A 6,027-nucleotide genomic window follows, 5' to 3' on the forward strand; every position below is an offset into this window, starting at 1 on the left:
CTTCTATCATTGCTCTGTTAACCTAACTCCTGCGAGGCGACACCTGCCTTTCTACCTGGTCCCCAGCTTCTGCCGACGCGTTTATAACATTGCGCCGTCTGCTCACGTCGCCGCCCGTACTGCGCAATTTCGACCCCGTGGCTCCCACAGAAGTCCACACGGACGCCAGCGGCGTAGGACTTGGGGCTGTGCTCACTCAGCGCAAAAGTGGATACGGTGAATACGCAGTAGCTTAGGCCAGCAGGTCACTAACCAAGGCCGAATCTAATTACGCTGTCACAGAAAAGGAGTGCTTAGCTGTCATTTGGGCCCTGCCCTTGGAAATTTTCGACCATCTGCATGGCCGTCCGTTCGATATCGTTACCGACGATTACGCCCTATGTTGGTTGTCGACATCGAAAGACCCATCTGGCCGCCTCGTCCGCTGGGCCCTCCGGTTACAAGACTTCGAGATGTGCGTTGTCTATCGGTCTGACCATAAACACATCGACGCGGACGCTCTCTCTCGCTCCCTCACGTCAAGTGACACGACTTGCCTTTCTGTCATCGACTCGATGTTTTCGTCACCAGCGCTCAACGATATGGCTACGGAGCAGCGCAAAGATCTGTAGGTTGCAGTCCTTTGGACTGTCTATCTGACTCCCCGGCGACTCGTCCTTCCCGTGCTCTCCGCCGTCACGCTTCTCACTCTGCGATACGAGATGGACTAATCTATCGCCGCCACCATGCTTCCGACGGTCGCAAGTGGTTGTTCGTCGTCCCTTGCCACCTCCGCGGAGATGTGTGCTCCGCTTTCCATGCAGGCCCACAATGCGCCCACGCTGGCCTCTTCAAAACGTACACCAGGCTCCGCTTGCGCTTTTATTGGCGTGGGATGTATACTTTTCTCCTGTATACTTTTCTCCAGAAGTACATCCGTTCATGTGCAGCATGCCAACGCCGCAAGTCTCCTGCTCGCCATCCTTGTGGTCCCTTGCAGCCAATTCCTTGTCCTTCTCGACCATTCGACCGCGTCGGCATCGACCTCTACGGCCCCTGCACACCTAATGGAAACCGCTCAGTTAGTGTTCCCGTAGATCACCTCACGTGTTACGCAGAAACAGCTGCCCTACCAACCGCCACAGCCTGCGACGTTGCGTCTTTCCTCATGCAACACTTCGTCATTCGCCATGGCGCGCCCCAAGAACTTCTCAACGACAGAGGACGTGCTTCCTTTATGAGGTAGTTAACGCTCTCCTTACTGCATACCGTACTATCCATAGCACCACTACTGCCTATCACCCGCAGTCTAACAGCATGACTGAGTGATTCAATCGCACTTTGGGCGATATGCTATCCATGTACATTGCGTCCGATCACGCCGACTGGGACCTCGTTTTACCATGTGTGACCTACGCATACACTCTCCCAAAGGCCACGACAGGCTTTTCGCCATTCTTCCTCGTATATGGCCGTGAACATTTCCTGCACATTCGACACGATGTTCCCTGACCGACCTGACCCACATGAATGCAAGCTGCTGTCTGAAGCCTCCAGATACGCCGAGGAATGCCGCGAACTCGCCCGCTCTTTTACGACTGAAGACCAATGACAGCAAAAGTTCCGTCGCGATGACGACCGACCCACGAGCACATATCAGCCGGACTCTAGTCTGGCTCTGGATACCTTCGACTACTCCCGGTCTTTCCTATAAACTCCTAGCCAAGTACCACGGTCCCTACCGCGTCATGCAACAGACGTCCCCGGTCAATTACTTCGTCGAGCCACTCACGCCATCCGGTGCATGCGCAGCGACTCAAACCTTACTACGACTCAGTCGTCCTCTCTTCCCCTTAGTCTCCAGGCTAGAGCGCCATCTCGAGTGCCTCGAGCGGCCAGTCGCGCGGCAATTTTCCATGTATTCGTGGGCTTCTTTCACGCTCGGAAAAAACGTTTTATGTAGCACTTATTGAGCAACAAAAAGCTGTGTCGGGAGATTTTCATGCGCCCTACAATTTTCTCATTGACACTTTTCATCTGATTATAATCTTTGAGAAGTTGATTAATTAAGACTACTCGTGTAATTCGACGGAATGCAAAAATAACCTTAGTACTATCTCCAAGCGACGGCAAACAACGTGACCTTGGTTCTGTCCAGCCATGTGACATCTGTATATATTTAGATCTTGGTGCATGATAGTAGGGACACCCTGTGTGTGTGTGTGTGTGTGTGTGTGTGTGTGTGTGTGTGTGTGTGTGTGTGTGTGTGTGTGTGTGTGTGTGTGTGTGTGTGTGTGTGTGTGTGTGTAAATGTAGAGAGAGAGAGAGAGAGAGAGAGAGAGAGAGAGAGAGAGAGAGAGATTATTTTTAAATAAAGGCCTAATAATAATGGAGATACAAAAAAGAGCGTACTGCTCACTTTTCCTATTCCTCCTCAGCATAAAGTTTCCTCTCAGCTGGGGCGGCGTCGATAGCATTGCCCTGCCCACTGCTGCTTTCTTTCTTTTTCGTTGTTTACGCGGTGCATATATGGCAACCCTTCACGGTTGGCGTGTGACAGAAATGTCCGAGAGCGACAGACTAAGGATGCCTGGACGGACGCGACACGTGAAGAAACGACGTTTCCCCGTGTTTCGGTTGGCGTGTAACACCCCGAGCAAAAAGGATGCTCAACCACCATGCCTCAGCGTAACAAAGGGTGGATTCCTAATTTATTATGGTTTTCTCGTGGGGTTGCCGGTCTGGCTGGCGCGCTGCAGTGCTTACAGGCCCCTTTGCGTGTGTGCGACTTTAGAAGAACCCTTTCCACGAGCTGTTCAACTCTAGGTCTGCCACCCACCCACAACCAGACGCCCTTTCCGTGAAACAACGTCGCCTAGAAGAAAGGATAAGCGCCTACGATCCCGGACCTGCGGGTTGCCACCTGCGGAGGCGGGCCCGTCCAGGCTCACCTGAGAATTTGGGAGCAGCCGCAAAGCACCGACGGGGACATGCAAAGTCGCCCAGGAATAAAGGAGCAGCCGCAAAGCACCGATGGGGACTCAGTGCATGTGCATCTAAATCTAAGCGTGCACCTAAATCTAAGCACACGGGTGTTTTCGCATTTCGCCGCCATCGAAATGCGGCCGCCGTGGCCGGGATTCGATCCCGCGACCTCGTGCTCAGCAGCCCAACACCATAGCCACTGAGCAACCACGGCGGGTGCCGGTCGAGCTTCGACAAATGGCGTCGCATCGCCCGTTTGGTACAGAATTTTGGAGCTCGGGAGTAGTCATGAACCACCGCCCAATGACTGGCGTCCATGGGCTCTCCATGGCGTCACTGACAGACGTAAAGGAAAGGGGGCCGCGAAAGCCTCACGAGAGAGCGAGAGTCCTGATTGCAGGCCTCCTGCAGCAGAATAATATGCTCACAAGTTCACGACAGCTGACGTCATCTAATCGTGTTCAAAAAGTGTAGCAGTGCCCATTTGAAACATTTCCTCCAATAAAGCTTTCCGAGTCAACTGCCAGTGAACCATGGCATAAAAACTTCTGTCCGAAACATTTTTAACAGGAACGCTTCAGTTTGTCATTTATGCCATGGGAAAGAACGCTGTTTTTCAGAAAATTGCCGTATGTTTGTTTATGGACAAGTTTTCCTTTGTTCGACCTCATAATAAGGAGTTTTAGATTTTGCGCGCCCTAAATCAGGGAACGCAGACCGCCGGGCGTACAAGAGAACTCAAGAAAATATTTCTGCTACACTCGTAGACAAAGGCACACCCCTTGGGGTGTATATCTGCCACAGAACAATAATCGTCATCTGCCTTGCTTGCGTTTCCTTTCGCGTTATCAGCATGACATAGCATTCCCGACAGGAATGTAGCGGGCGCGGCGTTTTCAAGAAAGGAAACGCAAGCAAAGCAGATTACGATTATTGTTGTGTGACAGATATACACCCCAAAGGGTGTACCTTTGTCTAAGAGTATATATATGTACTATATTTTCTACGTACTTTATATACTATTTATGAAACGGCCTAATATATTTTACCAACTACTAATCTCCTCATACAAAACATTCAATTTTATCATAATCATCGTGCTTAAATAGAAAACTAATAAGTCACTTTTTGACATTTTGTATACACTCTTAAGCAAATGTACATCCTTTGGGGTGTATATTTGCTACACAACAATAATCGTCATCAGTCTCGCTTGCGTTTCCTTCCTTGAAAACGCTGCGCTCGCTACTTTCCTGTCGAGAATGCTCCGTCATGCTGATAACGGGCATGTCGTTCGTGACTTGGAAGTACCGAGCTCGCCGCGGTAAAGAAAGGAAGTGCGGACAAGACAGATGAGTATTGTGTGACAAAAGGGTGTAATTTTGCTTAAGAGTGTATATATAAAAAACTCAAAATGCAACCGGACCTAATAAATTGTACCGCGATAACTAAAGGTTATCCTTTCTATCATTATGCGAAGTAAGTTTAGTGGTGGTTGGTGCAAATTATTTTTTATAAGTATTGCAAAACTTCTAGGTTCGTCTAAGCCTGCAATTAAAACAGCGCCTATGTTTCTTTCTCGTGTGTGTATGTGTGTGTGTGTTCGGCAAAATTATTACGATAGCAATTATATATGGACACTAGGCGCATTACTGCCGTCGCTGCCATGTTCCGTATAAAGTCCAAGGGCGATAACATTGTCGCCTGTGCGCCGTATGTTGCATGTGCGAGTGAAAACATGCGAGAGTGAGCCGAATATGGTGGCTCAATCTCGCGCGCGCAAGGGAGAAAAGCGGGGGAAAGCGTGCAGTCTTCCGTCGCGCGCAAGGCACCTGGGGGAGGGGCGGAGAAGGGGGTTCTACTCCGGCGTCGGCTGCGTATGGCGCGGCCGTGTGGGCCGTATCTTGAAATCGATTTGCGACGGGGAAGAGTGCGCCGAGTGCGGATAGCTTCGTGTGCGCTGTGTTCTCGTCGCTTTGTTCGCGGTGAAGCGAGAGGCAGCACGAAGGTCAATTCTCTCGCTGCTGCAGCCGCGCTGTCTCACTCCAGCGTTTTGACAGCGAGTGTGCGCGGTCATCGAGGGAGATGTGTTCATGTTTGCTTGTGCGTGCGAGACACCATGCTTGTTAAGATAGTAAGCGAATTTTTATAAGTTTATGCGACCGATAAAGCTACTATCCTTACTCTGTATAGCTGTCTACTAATTTGTTATCGCTATCGATGCTTCGCTTTCGGGCGAAACTGCGCCTTTCTTTAGCCAAGGCTTTTCAAGCGATGTAGATATCTCTCATTTTTTTTAAAGAATCAATGATGGCGAAGAAAACACCTCATGAACTTGAGATGGAACGACACTTTCCCTAATCAGTCAGCGGGATTGGATTTCGCCTGATCGGCAGACATCTGGAAGATTCAAGGCGGGCGCTGGTTTGCATTCGTATACGATGCCGTGTTGCTATTCACGCTTGCGTGTTTAGTGTGTACGCATTCGTTGTCATTATGCTTCGTTTTCCCTTGATCCTGGCTTTGCGTTTTTGCTGGGAGCTGCGTCTGCAGACTCGTAAGTATATGGGGTCAGGCGGGCAGTCATTCATTTCCGCGCAGGCGCATTTGGCTGCCACGAGGCTGAAAGAGCAGTGCACGGGCACTGTTTGATAGTTGTGTGCTTTATTACTTTTCGTCGTGCCATTGACTGTTTTCCTTGACTGCTATATTTTTTGTAGTGCTTCCTTTTCTTGTCCGTTCGCTCTGTCACTAATATCGCGGACCTAAACGAGCAAGCATTTGGTCGCATACGGCCTGTGTGTACACTCTATACCCGCTTCAGCGCTTTCCTCGCTGTGTCACGTTTCTCGCGCTATTTCTCGCATTTATGTGACCATCGATGGAACCTTGCGACAGTGGCACTAGTAATGTTAACTACTAACAACCATGTTGAACAGGATATGCGGCATCACGCGCTTCCCTTTTTGTTTCTGTTTTCTTTCGCTGTGGTGCTCTCCAAGGACTTGCATAGCATTGCAGCCCTTGGTTAGGCGTTTATGCATGTATCGGGTGCTCATCATT

The 6,027-nt window shown here is 50.0% G+C and overlaps 1 protein-coding gene across 4 annotated transcripts in view; it reads left to right on the top strand.

The window, feature by feature from the left end:
• The window catches only part of Fhos (Formin homology 2 domain containing), a 272,129-nt gene that overhangs the window by 208,178 nt on the left and 57,924 nt on the right, over nt 1–6,027 (top strand). The window lies entirely within an intron of this gene.

Source organism: Dermacentor variabilis, chromosome 1 (assembly GCF_050947875.1).
Source record: "Dermacentor variabilis isolate Ectoservices chromosome 1, ASM5094787v1, whole genome shotgun sequence".
In the NCBI taxonomy this organism is placed as follows: Eukaryota; Metazoa; Arthropoda; class Arachnida; order Ixodida; family Ixodidae; genus Dermacentor; species Dermacentor variabilis.